At 38.0% G+C, this 19,982-nt stretch overlaps 1 pseudogene; it reads right to left on the bottom strand.

Annotated features, from left to right (window-relative positions):
* Positions 1-18,293: 18,293 nt before the first annotated feature.
* On the bottom strand, positions 18,294-19,266 carry LOC101558176 (glyceraldehyde-3-phosphate dehydrogenase-like; annotated as a pseudogene).
* Positions 19,267-19,982: the final 716 nt, after the last annotated feature.

Here is a 19,982-nt window from a genome sequence, read left to right as displayed (position 1 = left end):
GGTTAGTCGTTAGGGGCGCTGGTGAGCTAGTACAGCGGTCTGAGCAACTGCTTGCATTGCTTGTGGCCTAAGGGCCAGGGTTTGATCTCTGATACCCCCTGAAGTGATCCCTGAGGGCAAACCGTAATTAAGCCCAGAGCACTGCTGGGTGTGGCCCTCACTAAAGGAAAAAAACAACTTCCTTATTTTCTGTTTGCTTACAGAGACATCATGATTTGCAAAGTTGTTCATGACAAAGCTGTTTGAGACATACAAGGTTCCAAACACGAATCCCACCACTAATGTCTTCTTCCCTCCACCGGGATTCCCAGATTGACTCCCACCCCCTGTCCTGCTAGCTTAGCAAGCATATAACAATTTTTTTTTCCATATTACTGGGTCTCATAAAACTTAAAGGGATGTCAAATAGAATCATCAGAAAATAAATCAATAGAAGTCAAGTTTGGTGATTATTTGCTATTTGTTTTTAACCTTTCTTAATCAAGTCAAGGATGACCATATGTATCATTAGTGAATATCATACCCAATGCCACGTGATGGGATGTTTCTCCTGTGCTTTATGGGAGCTCTTTTAACGCTTCTTACAGAACTGACTCCAAGGCTCTGAATTCCATAAGCTGTCTCCTGTCCATGAAGCTCAGTATAGTTCCTTCAAATCTGAATGATAATCTAGCTGAATAGATTATTCTTGGTGTGTTGCTCATTTTGTTGGGTTTCTTCATTATATCATATTCTTCTTGCTCATAGTTTCATTTGAGGGATGTGCTGTACATTTTAGGGGCTTTCCATTGTATATAAGTTCCTTTATTGATCTTGCTGCATTCAATACTCTGTCTCTATCTTTGGGTTTCATCATTTTGAGTATAATATGTCTCAGAGTTTTCTTAATTGGGTCTATTTTCACTGGGACCCTTCAGGCTTCTTGGATCTTGGTGCTTCAATCAACTCTGGGAAGTTCTTATCGATAGTATCTTTAACCATTGTCTCTTCGCAATTGCCTTCTTGTTCTTCAGGGACTCCAATGATTCTTCTATTGTTTCTCTTAAATTCATTTCATAGTTCTCTGGTATGCTCTTTATTTATTTTCAGACTATTTTCCACTTTCAGCCATTTCCTAGAGGATTCCTACTTCTCATCTTGGAGTTCCTTGATCTTTTGCTCAGCTTCCGTTATTCTGATGTTCAGAGCTTCTGCTATTTTTTGGTTTGATTTAGGTTTTAAGTTATTTATTTTTGTGTAATTGGACCACAGTGAGATATTGAATTTTTATCTCACTTACCATGTTTTTCATTTCTGTCATTTTTGTCATTTCTGACTGTGATCATTTTTTTTTTCATTTCAACTCTCGTCCTTTTTGTGCTTTGCTGACTTACCAGTGCTATTGTTTCTTTGAACTCATTGAACATCCTTATCATGGTGTCACTAAAGACACTGTCTGAGGATTTTCTGGTGTTGTTTATGTCTTTATTGATATTGTTTTTGCTCATCAGATTGATGGGTTTCTATGTGCCCCCCCCCTCACACACACTGGTGTTCTGGTATTTTTGCTATGCTGGGGAGGCCTGTCTATACTTAACCCCCTGGAAAATTCTGAGGGATTAAGATTTAGAATGCTCTGTCTTCTCTGCCCATTCTGGGACTGTGGAGGTGCAAGCAGAAAGTCAGGACGGAGCTGAGGGGTGGTCTTAATCTTGTGTGAGGCTGCTGGACCCCACCTGATAAGAAGGGGTTCTGCCTCCCCACCCCAAATAGGCCCAGTGATATCAAAGGCAAGCCTCACCTGGAATGGTGGGGCAGCAACCATAGAGTCCAAAAATACTCCATAGAAACAAAAATAACCACAATGGAATTGTCATTGTGAAAGAAGTCAGGTTGGTAAATGATGTACCTCGTAACAAAGACCGAAGTCAAATTTTGAAGTATCTTAGATAACTTTCAAGGATAATATATTTGATTTTTTTCTATAAGCAGAAAACAGGTTGACGGGGGTTGGTTTGCTTGGGGGTCACACTTGGTAGTGCCTTAACCTTGGTACTATATCTCCAGCTCCACTTTTAAAATTTTTAAAAATTATATAAGCAAACCTGTTAAAAATGCATAAGGCAACTATATAAAGGATGGATTCAAGGAATCAGTAAGTGGAAACAGATACCAGATGAAATATTAGCACAATGGAAAATATAATGAGGATCTGACCAAAATCATTAGTATTGAAAGAAATATTACTAATATTTCGACCATATGGTAACTACTTGTTTAAAAACTGAAACTACATTAAATGTTACATTTCTATATATCTCTCCCAACCATGGTATGCAACACACTGTTGAGAATGTAATAAATGAAAATATTTATAATGTATGTTTATTAAATCTTTTACATGAAATAGCTGTGTACGTCAAATCTAAAATTCTGGGGAGTACTGTGAAGAAATTATTCTTTTTTTCTTATTTACTGATTCATTTTTACAAAGCTGTTCATGATTGTATTTCAGTCATACAGTATTCCAACACCCAGCCCTCCACCAGTGTACATTTCCCAGCATGTGTCCCAGGTTCCCTCTCATCATCCCTCACCCCCCATCCCCTGCCTGCCTCTATGGTAGACGCTTTGGAGAAATTATTCTTAACCAAGTCTCTAAGTTGAAACTTTAAGTTGCAGATGGTTATTCTAACACTGTTGTAGAATTCAGTCTCTAATTAATCCCAATGATCACACTGCTCCTAGTATGTGCAATTATTTTTCTTTTCTGAAATTGTACCGAGGAACATCTGGGTAACAACAGAATACAGGAAAAATTATGGTTGTTTATAATTTAGAAAAATTGTTCATGACAATGCTGTTTGAGGCATACAAGGTTCCAAACACGAATCCCACCACTAATGTCTTCTTCCCTCCACCGGGATTCCCAGATTGACTCCCACCCCCTGGCCTGCCCACTTGGCAGGCTGTTAGGGCACGTTTCTGGATCTCCGACCGCCAGCAAGAACCACGCAGGAATGCAATCAGCAAGAGGGTAGTTTATTAAGCTGGCCAGCCAGGGTCGTACACACACACACAGCAGGTCCCATGTGCGAGGCAAGGCCCCAACCCAGGGTGCAGGGGTTACTTACATAGCCCCCACATTCCCTAGCCAATAAGTTCATAATTCGACATGCCTCTCCCTCCAATCCCATTAGGCCCATCTGCTTGTCCAGCCTATAGATTTACAGGTCACAATTGCATAAGCCCTTGCACGTGTTCGAGGGCTGAGCCCAGGCCTGGGAGGCTATCTGTTTAGATTATACCCTTATGGGGTCGTAGCTCAGGAGGCCGCACATTCCTCTTGGAGCAAGCAGATAGCAGAGACCTGAGTGGAAAATATACGGTTTTCATTGTCTTTGGCCCTGCCCAGGGCAGTCCTGCCCTAACAAAGACGTATAACAAATTTATTTCATATTACTTGGTCCAATAAAACTTAAAGGAATGTCAAATAGAATCATCAAAAAATAAATCAATGAAAGTCAATTTTGGTGATTATTTGTTACTTGTTTTTAACCTTTTTTAATCAAATTGAGGATGACCCTATGGATCATTTGTGAATATCATATGCAATGCCACATGATGGGATGTTTCTCCTGTGTTTTACAGGATCTCTTTTAACGCTTCTTACAGAACTGGCTTTAATGCTCTGAATTCCCTAAGCTGACTGTAGTAATGAGCAAAAACGGGAACAGGACCAAGTCTTCCATACACTGGGAATCGGGTTTCCCTAAACCCATGATGTGGTTATTTGCATTTTACAAATCCTGCTCCATCCCCAAGCCTCATCTGATCCTTGCCACTGCTTCTGCAGAATAATTTTCCATTTTAAGTTTTCTCATTTCCATATTCCATCACACTGAAGCATCCTGTTCACCCCTCTGAACATCACAGAAGCAGCGTCCTCTTTCTCTTAAGAATCACTAGGTATGACACTTATTTTTTAATGAAAGTGTAACAATTACAGGGAGACAATTGAAAAAGAAGAGATATTTTTAAAACTCCAATTGGCAACCTCAACTATATGATTAAAGATAAATGATTTCAAACATTGATACTTCCAGAACTCTGTTATTCATGAAACAGAGTACCCATGTTCCTTGCTAATTTGGGAAGAAAGAGTTCGATTAATTTTCTCTTTGGAGTTTGTAAGTCTGTAACTGTATCTCACGATGATTCATTTAAAAAATTCTGTTCGGTTCAAGAAAGATAGTTAAAAATAAAAAGGTTTTATACTCTTTGAATTTTTAAAATTATATTAGCATGAACTGAAAATCTGGTTTAAGATTATGGTACCAAATAAGAACTTTTTAGAAATTTTTCAATATATAGGTATTTTTATATAAAACACCTATGAATATTATAGGTGTTTAGTTTATTATAAAATTACCTTTATTATAACCTTTATTATAAGTTTTCCCTGTAAATAAATAAGATCTTTCCTAGAACTCCTTAGATAAACTTGGTCCTTTGAAATATTACAATACTGGAGTTCACTTACAGCATAGGATTACATTTGCCCAATGGCCACAAAAGAAATCTCTATAATACCTAATAAATGTTGCTTTGACTATAAGAAGTAAAGAATAAAGAATTACAGCTAATAAAATCTGGGAACAGAAGGTGAGAGTTGCTTCTTCCTTCTGAGGTTAAACCAAAATTGTCCTTTTTCTGTGAGTCCTATTGAAAGAGTGGTGTAGAAATATCCCCTTATTTCTGCTTGCCTGAAAAAGTTATTTCTTCTCCCTGTATCATTAACCCTTGAAAAAATTATCTTAAACTTAATAGAAAAAATTACATTTAACTCTGTGTATAGTATCTTATAAAGACAGAAAATAAACAGCAGCCAGTTTGCTTCCTGAGGTCCTAGACACTCCAGAATTCTATTTGAATACTGGCAATTCTTCTATAGCTATTAAGAAAAAGAAAAAGAAAAGATAAAGAAAAGTATGCTCAAAAGACTCTTTTGCAGTGTTTGTAACTCTAATAAATAAAAATGTTTTAATGTTGATTTAAAAATTACTTAAATTTGGGGCTGGAGCGATAGCACAGTGGGTAGGGCATTTGCCTTGCACGTGGCTGACCAGGTTCAATTCCTAGCATCCCACATGGTCCTCTGAGCACCGCTAGGAGTAATTCCCGAGTGCAAAGCCAGGAGTAACCCCTGCATATCGCCAGGTGTGACCTAAAAAGAAAATAATAAAACAAAACAAAAAAAACCTTTAATTTTCACTTGATTTCACATGCATTCAAGTGAAATCTTTTCGATGAGAACAGCTTAATATTTCAGATCCCTCAGATAAGTCTTGCATGACTTTAAATATTACTTAATGTTGATATGATATTGTTTTTAAATTTAAAACAATAAATAACTTTGACTGACCTCTTTGGGATAAAGGCACAGTAAATGATGTTATCAGGTAAACCAAGATAGCCCAATGTGGATCTGGCTTTTAAAAGTTGACATACATGTGGCCGGAGCGATAGTACAGCAGGTAGGGTGTTTGCCTTGCATGCAGCTGACCCGGGTTCAACACCCAGTATCCTATTTGATCCCCTAAGCACTGCCAGGAGTAATTCCTGAGCGCAGAGCCAGGAGTAACCCCTGAGCATCGCTGATGTGACCCAAAAAGGAAAAAAAATGTTGACACAGTCAAATTTCAGTACTAGTCATACTAAACTAGCAAAATAATTTGTTGTTTATGTCAATTAAGGAAATGCTGGACTGGGGCTGAACTGTTAGTACAGTGGGTGAGGTGCTTCTCATACTCATGTGGCTGACCCAGGTTTGATCCCTGGCAACCTATGTGGTCCCCTGAACACCACCCAGCAGTGATCCTTGAGTGAAAAGCCAGGAATAAGCCCTGAAAGTCACTGGATCTGACACAAAAATGGAAGGGAGGGAAGAAGGGAGGGACAGAGAGAGAGAACATTGGTCTAGGGTGATGGCTTAAATGACTGGAGCACATATATGCCTTGCATGTAGTTTGATCCCTGATATCATGTGGACCTCTTGGTCACCAGATGTGCTTCCTTCCCCCTCAAAACAAGAAAATTCTATTTTCATGGCTGGAGAGACAGGACAGATTGTATAACAGGTAGAGCATTTGCTTTGCATGTGACTGACCTGGGTTCAGCCTGGCACCCCTTATGGTCCCCTGATATTATCCACTGAGCTCGGCAGGAGTGATCCTGAGCACCATCAGCTGTGGCCCAACAACCAAGACCAAAAAAGAAAGTACATTGACTTTTATGTTGCATTTCTAGAAATTCACAAAAATTACCTAGAATCTTTATAATAAGGCCCCCCAAGCAGCAAAAATCATACTAGATTCCGTTATCTGACTTGATCTGACTCACTGCTTTCGCCTCCATCTACTGCTTTTGAATCTTTTCTTCGAATGCAGAGTTTTCTTGGAACAAATAGAAAAGAATTTGTAGCTAGATTATAAGAGAGGGCTTGAGAACATGCCTTCTCCAAATCTCACAACATTTTATATATCTGGAGGAATAATTTTTGATTTGTTTTCGATGTCCATTAGTCATAGCATCTGCTTTTTTAAATAATCATTTTTCCTAAGTACCAACAATCTGTTGCTCCAATGCCAAGTGTGTACAACTCTATCACATTCTGTCTCACATTCATTCAGATTTTCATTTTCTCTTTCTGTTTCTGTATCTCTGTGTCACTATTTGTTTCCTCTGTGCTCTCCTCTTTATTAAAGATCCGACTCCCCTTTCAATCTCAGTACATGCTTTTCTTGTTACAAAGAGGCCAACATTTTCAATTCCAGTACATGCTTTTCTTGTCCGAATGATGTCAAACATCCTTTTAGAAAGCTACTACAATTTTACCATCCATTCTCAAACTGGCAAATAAAAACTCGGCATCTTCAAGATATTTCTATGAGCATAGACACAAATTTACTGGATCAAAAACCAAAGTTCTTTTTATCTGCTGCCAAAGTTTCCCCTACAGATGCAAGAACAAGTCCTTATGCTTTCTATTTGTCTAATTGTGGCAGTCCAGATTGAATGGGAGAAAACAGGAGAAAACTAAGAAACATATATAACACAAGAATTAAACTTGTAATCACTGAAAAGCCAATTTTGCTGAGAAGATCTAAACTTTGAGTTTTTAAAACCACAGCTTAATTCCAGATGTGACTATAGCATTATGAAATGTTCCAACTCTGTCTTTTTAATCTGCAGGTGGAATTAGCACTGTTACTTCTACTATTTTCAACCCAAAATTAATTCGCTGCATATATTCACAGGTATATTTTTAGTGAGAAACTAATCTTCTTTTTAGTTCATTAACTATAAATCAATTTCATTCATGATCATGCCAGATTTAAGAGACTCATAGTTAAAGTAGATGCAGATAGAGATACATACAGATTTAACATCTGTAATATGTATACTACAACAAAAAAAATGGGTTTTTTTTGTGTAGAATGATTATTGTACAAAATTCTAACATTTGTCTTCACCACTTTTTTAAAAAAAATCTATCATATACATTTCATATTGCTTAGAGGATTGTCTAGGGGTTGGGCCATACCCCACAGTACATGGGGGCTACTCTTGACTCTCTGACATATAGCTATTTAACTGTTCCTTGTGGTCTGTCCATTTCTGTGCTTATCTGTTCATATTATGTAGATAAGACTTTTGCTCTGTCTAGTGAACAAATTCCTTGTGGACATGTTTAAAAAATAACCATTGAACTGACCTGAATTGAGTTGGAAAGAACAATGACATAGATAATCCCCAGATCATCCTTGTTTGAAATTTTGATGTGTGTTTATATTTCCATTTCAATAGAGATCTGTTTGTGATATTAGGACGCTGCATAAACTCAGATAATGAAATCACACTGGAAAGAGGTGATTTTGAAGAAAATGAAAAGCAAACTAATTTATACTCATGCTGAGGACTAAAGCAAGGCTTCAAGCCCAGACTCAGGGGCTTTTGATGATTATAGACGGAATGATTCACATATTTCCCAGGTTATAGAAGAATGAATCACAAGGCTATTTTTAAAAAGCCTCTCCTAACCAGTGAGAATGGGAATGAGGAGGCAAGGAAATAGGGAGACTGGTACATGCACCGTAAAATCTCTCTCCTTGCCAACTTCCTTTGAGAAACATACTGAAATAGAAAAAGGGAAGAATTAAGATAAATTAGATTAATGACAACAAAAGAACTTGGGGGTAAAAACAGAACAGCTTTGCTCTCTGTTACAATGTTTTAAGGAAGAATTTAAAGATTTGCTTCTGATAAACCTAGTGCAATATCTAAGAATTAACTCTTTCCCTAACCCAAGCTATCTATCACTTGCCACACACAGACAAGTAAATCCCTTTTGAAAACAACTGGTAGATTAATCTTCTTAAAGCTCTGTTTTAAACAGTCACTCCCCTGTAAGGGTATCCATTTGCCTGTATGTTAAAGTTAAAACTAATAAACTTGGCATTCCAAATCTTCCATCAAGAGACTACACCCTACTTATCCATCCTAAACTCCATAAAATGATCACAGGTTCAAATTCTGTCAAACTGGCTTTCTTAAGTCACACACAATATTTCAGCCTTCATATCCTCATTCATTACTCTTCCCTATATCTAAAAGCCTTTATAGCATTCAAACCCCCACATTTTCAACTCTCAAAACTTTGAGTTCAGGACTGATCATAAGAATTGCCCAGTCAGTGACCATTTCTTTATTTATCATGATTAATACCGATAGCTTAATGTCTTCATGTTGCTTCTAAATTAGAGTCCAAGCAACGTACAAATGATCTTTTAGTATTATCAACATCAACTAACAGAGTGGTTTACATATATGTATTTTAATAATTTGGAAAAATGATACCTAGTTTTAAGAAATGCTGAGAAAATGTGATATGGAAATTTGGGTTTGATAAAACTTTTTCTTCTCTAAATAGCTACATAGTTATTTTTAAATGTATAAATCCCTTTACATGATTCATATTTCTACATCAAACTCATTTTCATTTCAATTTCTTTTTTTACAAGAACAATATCTTCATGTACTATTTTTAAAGGTCTCGACCTATTTTTAGCATAGCATTGGGAGCACGAAGAACCATCAGGCATTCAATGTCCCAATTCAGGTGTTATAATTTAACTTTTACATGTATCTGTAGCACACTAACCAATACTGATGAAAGGGGATATTCTTTCTCACCAGAAGGCTTGTAAGAAAAGATTCTCTTTAATTAATTCTAATGAGAATTAAGTTACAATATGAATCACTTTTTCTCCCATTTGGATATAAGCTCTCTTTTGAACCTAGAGGTTGATTTCATGACTCAAAACACATGTTTCTTTTTTTCCCTTTGAGTATTATTCATTGCTTGAACAGGTGCCTCAGTTCCTCTTTAAACACTAATTCTAAATTACATCTTTTCATTTTATATTGTGTATTTGGGTTCTAATCAGGGTAAATGATAATAACATGCTCATGAAAACAAAATTTTCATTCTTTTTTCCTATCTGTTAAGACAGAGTACTGCAGGAGGAATTTAAAATCTGATAGGGCACTGAGGTGATATGCAGATAGAGTTCATGACAAAAGGATTTTTAAGCAAAGGAAAGCTTTCTACAAACTCTTCACTTTATTTCCTTAAACCATAACGACTACCTAAACACAATATACTAATCATAATATAAGGAAGTAAAGAATATCAGTTAACTATGTATAGGAAATATAAATTAAACATAGATTACTATTCTGTGGTGTTGATAATAGGTTCCTAAATACAATTCTGATTTCAAGTTGTCCCAAGTCACTCTTTCCTCATGTTAATTGTAGTTAAAGAGCCATGATTTCAAAATAAAAGATATATGTATTTTTTTTTTTTTGCTTTTTGGGTCACACCTGGCAATACACAGGGGTTACTCCTGGATTTGCACTCAGGAATTACTCCTGGCAGTGCTCAGGGGACCATATGGGATGCTGGGATTCGAATCCAGGTTGGCTGCGTGCAAGGCAAACGCCCTAACCACTGTGCTATCACTCCAGCCTCAATAAAAGATATTCCTAAATTTATTGAATATCGATCAAATATCTACCATATATAAATCTACAATGCTAAACTAAACAAACATAGTCCCTCCTTGACCTCATAAAACTTATCACAGTTCGGCAGCGCCTAATATCTTAGAGATAGATAGAAGGATAGGAAGGTAGTTAGAAAAAGAGAGCTACAGGGGCTGGAGTGATAGCACAGCGGGTAGGGCGTTTGCCTTGCACGTGGTCGACCCGGGTTCGATTCCCAGCATCCCATATGGTCCCCTGAGCACCGCCAGGGATAATTCCTGAGTGCAGAGCCAGGAGTAACCCCTGTGCAGAGCCAGGTGTAACCCAAAAGGAAAAAAAATAGAAAAAAAGAGCTACAATAGCAATAGTTACAATATGAACCAAAATTCACTCACTTATTTAACACTTGCTGAACACATATTTTGGACACCACAACAAATAAAATGAGCTAATTATAACTTTACAAAGAAAAATTCATCATCACAAAAAGATAAAATAGAGGGCCAGTACGGCACTTGCCTTGCATGTGGCCAACCTGGAATTGATCCCCACTACTACATATGGTCCTTGGAGCCCACCAGAAATGATCTGACAGCTCAAAACCAGGAGTAATCCTTGAGAACAACTGAGTATGCCCCCTAAGCAAAGGAAGATAAAAGGTAAAAAGGTAACGGGAATGTGGCTATTTGAGATTTTAAAGAATCCTCTTTGAGATTTATTTTTATTATTTTTATTTATTTATTTTGCTTTTTGGGTCACACCTGGTGATGCACAGGGGTTACTCCTGGCTCATGCACTCAGGAATTACTCCTGGAAGTGCTCGGAGGACCATATGGCATTCTGGGAATCAAACTCTGGTCAGCCTCGTACATGGCAAATGCCTTACCCGCTGTACTATCACTCCAGCCCCTGAGATTTATTTTTAGAAAAAACTAAGAGTGAGTAATAACATTGATAAAAAGAAGAGAGCAGAACAGTAATAGTAAAATCTAAGTATGGAGGAAAACCTTGCATTAAAGCAAAGGCAAACACTTCACACTGGCTGGAATGAATGAGCTAGGAGAAAACTATTAAGAAAGGACAGAAAAGTAGAGGGATACATATTCTATAGAATTTTGGGTCATATTCAGGTCTTCAAAATTTTGTTGTATGACAGATAAAAGTTATTTAATAATTTCAGGCAAGAAACTTATTTGTTTTATATATTTCTAATAGGTTTTTTTTCCCCACCCGCCCCCCAATTTCTAATAGGTTTAAGCTCAAGTCGCCATAACAAGAACCAAAAACAGGCAGAACAAACAATGTAGCCCTGCACTGTCATAGCACTATCGTCCTGTTGTTCATCGATTTGCTCGAGTCGGCACCAGTAACGTCTCCATTGTGAGACTTAATGTTAATGTTTTTGGCATATCGAATATGCCACGGGTAGCTTGCTAGGTTCTGCCATGCAGACAGGATACTCTCGGTAACTTGCCGGGCTCTCTGAGAAAGACGGAGGAATCAAACCTTGGTCTGCCACTTGCAAGGGAAATATGCCCTACCCACTGTGCTATCGCTCTAGTCCAGAACATACAATAAGAATTTATTTTCCACAGTAATTGAGACTAGATATCCAAAACCAAAGTAATATTAGGTGCCAGATAGATGTCCAATGAGAGTTCTTTTCTTAGTTTTTAGACACTTTCTTGCTATGTCCTCACATGGTCTTTCCTCTGTGCACAAGAGCAGAAAGAGAGAAAAGATGCAAATTCTTCAGCGTTTCTTCTTATAAAGTCATTGTTCCCATTAATGGTCTGTCCTCATGAGCTCATCTAAATCTAATTACCTTCAAAGTTACAATTCAAGAGAAGGGATCACTATATCAATGATGGTTGGAGGGATAGTTCCAGATGGCAGGTGTGTGCTGAAAGTAGACAAAGGACCAAACGTGATAGCCTCTCAGTATCTGTATTGCAAACCAAAATGTCCAAAAGTAGAAAGAGCATATGGGTGAAATTGTCTACCATGGAGGTAGAGGGAGGGGTGGGGTGTATGTGTTGGGGGGATACTGGGGACATTGGTGGTGGAAAATGTGCACTGGTGGAAGGATGGGTGTTGGATCATTGTATGATTGAAACTCAAACATGAAAGCTTTGTAAATGTATCTTATTGTGATTCAAAAATTTTAAAAAGTTATAATTCAATTACCATCATAAAGGAGACTGAGAATATAATATATAAACCCTCAAGGAACACATTAATAGTAGAACTACTGTTCATCGACTCTGATGAACACAGATGCAAAGATATGCAATAAAATACTAGCAGATGAAATCCAAAACTCATCAAAAAGACCATATACCATTACCAAGTAGGATTCACCCTAGGGGTGCAAGGAAGGTTTAAAATTTGCAAGTCAATAAACATCATACTCCATATCAATAAAAGAAAATATGGAAAAAATATGGTTATATAAATAGATGAAAAGAAAGCATTTGACAAGATCCAGGACCCACTTATGATAAAACTTCTCAACAAAATAGTAGTTGAAGAAACTTTCCTCATCATAGTCAAAGCCATCTACCACCAGTCTACTGCAAGCATTATACTCTATACGGAAAAACTAAAAGCCTTCCCTCTTAGATCAGGCACAAGAAATGGTTGCCAACTCTCACAAGTTCTATTAAATATAGTAAGGGGAATATTTGCCATAGCAGTTAGGCAAGAAATAGACATCAAGGACTTCCAGGTATAAAAGGAAGAAGTCAAGCTTTCACTATTTGCAAATGATATGATACTATACTTAGAAAATCCTAAAGACTACAAAAATCTCCTTGAAACTGTATAGTAAAGTGCTATGTTACAAAATCAATACACAAAAGCTCATGGCCTTCCTATAAACAAATAATGAAAGAGAATAAAGATATATTTTAAAAATCTGTTCAGAATTGCGCCTCAGAAAATCAAATACCTAAGAATCAGCTAAACTAAAGAGGTGGAAGGGCCTTTACAAAGAAAAGTACAAACTGCTACTTCAAGAAATAAAGGACAGCACGAGGAAATGGAGACAGATGCCCTGCTCCTGGATTGGGAGGATTAACAATGTCAAAAAGGCAATACTCAACACATTTTGGCACCCAGAGACTTATAGAAATGCATTTAGATGGTGAGCTGAGCTACGACTACAAGCCACCCGGGAAGGGGGAAGGATTCTCTCTCCCAACTCTTTCTTTCTACGGGGATGATAGCAGTGACTGGAGCAGCAGCGCCCACGTGGCATCCACCATCTTTTAAGACTCACAACCCAGAGGTACTTGCTTATTGTGACATGGCGCGCAAGAGATCATGGGATAGGGGTGTCACCGTCACACCCTCAGCCCAGATGAGATCCGGAGCAGCCATGCACGATACCGCCAGCCCCTCTGCTCCTTAAAGACTATGATCCAGGAGGTCTACTAACCCATTTTGGCACCCAGAGACTTATAGAATTGCATCTAGACTGTAAGTTGAGCTAAAACAACAGAAATCCAAAACCACATGGCCACTGTTGTGGCTGCGCGAGCTCCTATAATCTTCATTCTCAGTAATGGAAAACAAACTATCAAATGAAGTCTTTTCAGCAGGTTTGATTGTTGGGTGAAAATTCAAAATAATAATAATCAGTTCTCTGTTGAAATATGGAATGTATCCAAAGTATAGAGAGAATAAAGTGAAGATCATTGGCCACTCAGGTGCGGGGGGGTGGGTAGGAAGGGGGTATATTGGGTTCTTGTTGGGGGAACAGTTGCACTGGTGAAACGATGGGGGTTTGATCATTATATGACTGAGACTTAAACCTGAAAGCTTTGTAACTTTTGTCACAGTGATTCAATAAAATATTTTTTTAAAAAGTCAAAAAGAAAAAAAAAGGCAATACTCTCCAAATCATTTAACAGATTCAATGCAGTCCCTATGAAGAATTTTGCTTCAATAATATAGATGAGCAATTATAGTGCCTAGACAGTAGTAAAGGTGTTTTAAATGAGGAAAACAATTTTATTTAGGCACTTTTAAGCTAGGACCCATATAATTTGCTCTTATGAGAAAATGAGCAAATAAAATAGTGTGAGAAAATGAAATAGTCATTCCATTTTCAAAGAAATAAATCAAACACATGTAAAATTCATATAGAAAAATAAAATAAAGCAATCCTTGGGAGAAAGAAGATGGGAGGCAACAACCCCCACCCCTGATCTTCACACCATACTACAAAGAGGTAGTAATTAACACAACATGGTATTGGAAGAAAGACAGACCAGCAGATAAAACATACCTAAATATCCTGATATTGATAAAAGAGTTTTGATAAAGTTTTGACAAATGAGCAAGAGATATGAAGTGGAGCAAGGAAAGTCTCTTCAACAAGTGCTTCTGGGAAAACTGGGCAGCTACATGCAAAAAATTGAACTCAGACTTTGTTCTAATGCCAGGCACAAACATTAGGTCAAAACAGAATAAAGACCTCAATATCAGACCTGAATACATAAGGTAGACAGATGACAATATGTGCATAACCATTCATAATATTAAAGCTAAAGGCAACTTCAAAAATGAAATACCATTGACCAAGCAAGTGGCTCACTGTTGGAATCTTGCCTCAAGTGGCAGGGTAAAAGGCAGTTGGGATAGAGAAGGGACCATTATGAAAATGATAGTTGAAAATGATCACTCCGGATAAGAACTGCATGCTGAACATAGGTAAGGGACCAAACATGATAACATCTCAGTGTCTGAATTGCAAACCATAATGCCCAAAAGGAAAGAAATAGAGAGGAATGAAGAGAGATAGAGAGAGAGAAGTATCTGCCATAATTTAATGGTAGGCTGGTGGGGGTAGCTGGAGCAAAACTTTGAATATTGGTGGTGAAAATGCACACTGGTGGAGGGATGGGTTTTGGAACATTGTATGACTGAAATCCAGCCATGAGCAGCTCTGTAACTGTGCATCTCATTGTGGTTAAATAAAAAGAGAGAAAGGTAAGAAAAAGATATGGAGGCAGTATTTTGCTTCAATAATATAGATGAGCAATTATAGCGCCTAGACAGTAGTAAAGGTGTTTTAAATGAGGAAAACAATTTTATTTAGGCACTTTTAAGCTAGGACCCATATAATTTGCTCTTATGAGAAAATGAGCAAATAAAATAGTGTGAGAAAATGAAATAGTCAAAAGTATTCCAATAATACTGGTATGGGTAACTGTTGAATTGTATCATTAACTACAATGGGAAACATTAGGGGAAAAATGTTTCAATAAAAGGATGTGGAATCAGGAGTTCATTTTTTAATATGTTAGGTTTTCAGCTGCCATGTATGCAGTGAAACATATAAATATGTAGTGCTTATATCAAGTATATAATAAAGAAATAAATTTGAGAGCCATATCTATACTAAGAATATAAAAATACTAATTCAAAAGAATATTGAACCCCAATGTTCATAGCATCATTCCATTTTCACAATTTTTAAATGGTCTCAATTTAGAAGTCCATTATCTGAAACATCAAGGAAAAGGATTTATATAATATATATGTATATTTATAATCAATGGAATACTTCTCTATTTTTTAAAATGATCTCATGCACTATGGGACAAAATGCATTGACCTTGAGGTGATTATGCTAAGTGAAGTAAGTTAAAAAGTGAAAGGCAATTACTGAATGATTCATATATGCAATGTATATAGCTATTGCCAAAGCAAAATAACTGGAAGAAGCAATAAAATAACTACAAGTCTCATAAAACCCATAGTAGTTATTGGTGTAAAAGGAGACAGGTTGTAGGAATATGTAAAGGAATTATTTTGATACTGAGATAATGCCATAATATTAATGGTGGTTAAAGAGATTCTTAAGCACATGTAGTACTATGAAGCTGTACTCATAAAATCACATACTACTAAAAATTAGTAATACATCCATCTTTAAAACTTGAAAGCCATTGTTGTATAGAATATATTAGTGTCAATGGATGAAATAATCTACAGAAGAAACGTAGACAAAAGTATTAATAGGACTAAGAAACAAGCCCTCAGAAGTTCTATCATTACAGTGGAAAGGAATAGAAAAACAGAATTCACAAAATAATATAAAAGGAATATATAGTGAGACAACATAAAAAAAGAATAATATAATTTATTGGAACCAAGTGATTGAATAATGTAAACTAGGAAGAAGTGGTTATCTGTGCCAATGCTGCTCAGAGGTCAAGTAAATGACAGCTGAAAATTAAACACTGGAGTTGAAAACATAAGCTTCTCTCTTTAAATAATAACAGTTGTCAGAATATAAATGAAATTGAACAGTAGCTACTTTCACAGAGAATGTAAATGGAAAAGGGATAAAACTATAAGTTTGGTAGAGAAGAAAATTTTATCCTAACAAAAATTTATGGGACATTAAACATTAAAACGGCAAGGTTATCTCAAAAGTCTTCTCTGGAAATCAATAAAATATAATGAGCAATGATTTAGGACTGCTGGTGGGACAATTATTCAAGGATAATACTGAAGGGTGGCATACACTGTATTATCTACAGATCATTTCTAGGTTTCAGTAATATTTATGCAAGCCAATGGTTTTATACCAAGATGTTAATTAAGATTATAGTGTACTTTTTTATTTCCTCACAGTTTTATTTTTGATATTTTGGAGGTCTTATGAACTGTAATAGCATTAATTTTAATGTTTTATGCATATAATATTACTGCATTGCACCTACCACCAAAGTTCCAATATCCCTCCAATATTGTCCCTAGATCTCTTTTCATCTTTCCCTCCATCCCAGACTTAGCCAATTCAGTTCTTTAAGGAGAATCTCAGAGTTTATTTTCTTTGGCCATTTTCTATTCCCTTACTTTTCCTTTTATACTCCAAATGTGAGTAAAATCATTAAATTTCCTTCTCCTGACTCACTTCACATAGCATATCACTTTCCAATTCCAAGTTAAAGGGAAAAACAAGATATTACCATTTCTTATAACTGATAATATTACATTGTTCTGATATGCTTCAACTTCTTTACCCTCTCAAATACGCTTGAGTATTTGGATTCTTATCACATCCTGGTCTTTGGAAATGGCACTATAACTAACAATGGTGTACAAATGTCTTTTCTAATTAATGTTTTTGTGTCCTAGGGATAGATACACGGCCCTAAGGAAGGCCATCCAGGGCGTGGGAGGAGAGCAGGGACCCCAAGACCCCAGCCAAGGGCCACGGTCTTCTCTCCCTGGGGATGGGATTAGACGCTGGTTAGGATGGGAAACTCTGAAAGGGGAGGGAAGTGCTTATCCTCCTTGCCGGATAAGCCTCTGCCATCTGCGTCTCCCACATACCTGGGGGTGTCTGACATCCTCACCCAGCAGCCTCTGTTCCTCACCTCCTCACCTACCCCATACACAGAATTGGGCTAGTGAAACCAGGCACAACAACAACAACATGCCACCGGACTCTGAACCAGGCTGTTTTCACTCGGGGCATCCCAGAGGGGGGCAGGTGAGAGCCCTCCCTGCCCCAAGGGACCCGGTCCCAGCAGCCGAACTCCATTACCCAACCACCATCAGGCTCTAGGCTGCTTTCTTCCACACGTAAGGGCCGAGCCTCACACATGAGTGGACATATTCCTGGACACATCATCATAGAGGAAAATAAATACATTTGCCTCTCGGAGAGCCCAGCAAGCTACTGAGAGTATCCCGCCCGCACGGCAGAGCCTGGCAAGATCCCCATGGCGTACTTGATACAACAAAAGCAGTAATAATAACAGGTCTCATTCTCCTGATTCTGAAAGAAGACCCCAATTGTAGGCGGCTATAATCTCAGGGCTGGGATGAATGGAGATGTTACTGGCGCTCGCTCGAGTAAATCGATGAACAATAGAATGACAGTGACATAGGGATAGATCCCAAGAAGTGGAACCATGGGAATCATATCACAGTTCTATTTTGGTGGGGGAGTGGTAACAGTGTACTTTATTGATGGGACAGGACAAAGCAGGGCTTCCTAAGGCCCTTCCCTTCTTTGGCGGATTTATCATGTAAATCGCCAAGGTCAAGAGAGTCTTTATGCATTGGATAAGTGGAGGAATGACTTCCGAGGAGTTGAGGATTTGCCTCTTCCTCTTAGTTCACTTGCCGGGGCAGGTGGAAGGATACTTATTCCTTGAAGGCCATGTGAACCACAACGTTCAAACCCTATTACTGTAGCCAAACTCATATTTTTACCAGAAAATGAGATTAACAAAGTGGCCATTGACGGCAGTGTCAGTTCCAGAGTTAAAAACGAAGAAGTAAATGTTACTGTTAAAGTCATAGGAGATAATCTAGTCTTCTGCATAGCCCGGATACTTTTGAGAGCTCCCTGTGAAGCCTGTTTGACCATGTTCCTCATGTCATTGTACTTGGCAACCTTCTCCAGGCTACAGGTCAGATCCACCACAGACACACTGAGAATGAAGATACAGAAGCCCATGCCAGTCAACTTCCTGTTCAGTTCTGGATGACCTTGCCCAAGCCTTGGCAGTGCCAGTGGCAGAAGGGAAGATGTTCCACATCAGTCCTCAGTCATCAAGCCACACTTTCCCAGGGGGGCTGCCTTGGGTCTTCTGGGTGGCATTTATGGCATAAACTGTGGTCATGAGACCCTCCATGATGCCAAAGTTGTCATAGAAGGCCTAGACTGGGGAGAAGTGGGGGCAAGCAGTTAGTGATGTAGGAGGCATTGTTGACAATCCAGAGGGAGTTGTCATCTTTCTCATGGTTCACACACATCACAAAAATGGGGGCATCAGCAGAAGTGGTAGAAATAATAACCACTTTGGTCCTTCCTTTCAAGTGAGCCCCAGCCTTTGCCACAGCAGTGAAGACCTCAGTAGATTTCACAACACATTCAGCACCAGTGTCATCCCATTTGATGTTGGCAGGACCTTGGTCCTGGAAGATGGAAATGGGCATTCCTGTTGAATACAAACTTCTCATTCTCTGCCATGATTGTGACATTGATCTTGCTGTGGATAGAATCATATTGGAACATGTAAACCATGTAATTAATGTCAATGAGGAGGTTGTTGATGGCCAAATTTTCACTTAGTCAGAGTTGAAGTCAGCCCTGTTAACCAGGCACCCAATTCGGCCCAATCCGTTCACTCCTACCTTCACCATAATGTCTCAGGGATGCAACTCGTGCTGAACAAGAAGAGGTGGCATCTGTCAGGGAAAGGGCAGAGAGTCCAAAGTTACATTATTATTGTTTTTAAATGCCTCTATATTGTTTTTCATAAGAGACTGGACCGGATAACAATCTACTTGGGGCTAGCCTAGGTTTCTGTGGACAGCATATAAAATTATCACTCTGACCACCCTGGAACATGGAATTCTTAATGTTCCCGCTCTTACATGTTACTCTTCACCTAGAATAAACTGAGAGCTTCAACCTTAAGTTACCTCTGCTGTTTGATTAGTTTATGCACTGCCCAATTAAATAGCATAAGTCATACAAGCCAGCAATATCTTTCTGTTAATATGTTCCAGGGGTGAAAAAAACACACTGCAGAAATGCCATTTGCATTTCTAACTTGACTATAGCACTATTCACAATAGCCAGAATCTGGAAACACCCGTGTGCTTGAGAACAGACCACTAGTTAAACAAACTATGATACTTAAGATAGAGGAGTGTCCAGTATGACAATAATAGTTGGAAATGATCACTCTGGATTAGAACTGAGTCTTGAAAGCAGGTAACAGATATAGATGATACTCTTTTAGCATCCGTATTGCAAACCATAATGCCTAGAATGAGAGACAAAGAAAGAAAGAGAGAAGAGAGTTGCCTGCCATAGAGGCAGCTGGGATCGAGAAGGGACCACTATGAAAATA

This window comes from Sorex araneus, chromosome X (genome assembly GCF_027595985.1).
Source record: "Sorex araneus isolate mSorAra2 chromosome X, mSorAra2.pri, whole genome shotgun sequence".
NCBI lineage: Eukaryota > Metazoa > Chordata > Mammalia > Eulipotyphla > Soricidae > Sorex > Sorex araneus.
The sequence above is the reverse complement of the archived record's forward strand: the minus strand, read 5'-3'. Positions and strand labels throughout refer to the sequence as shown.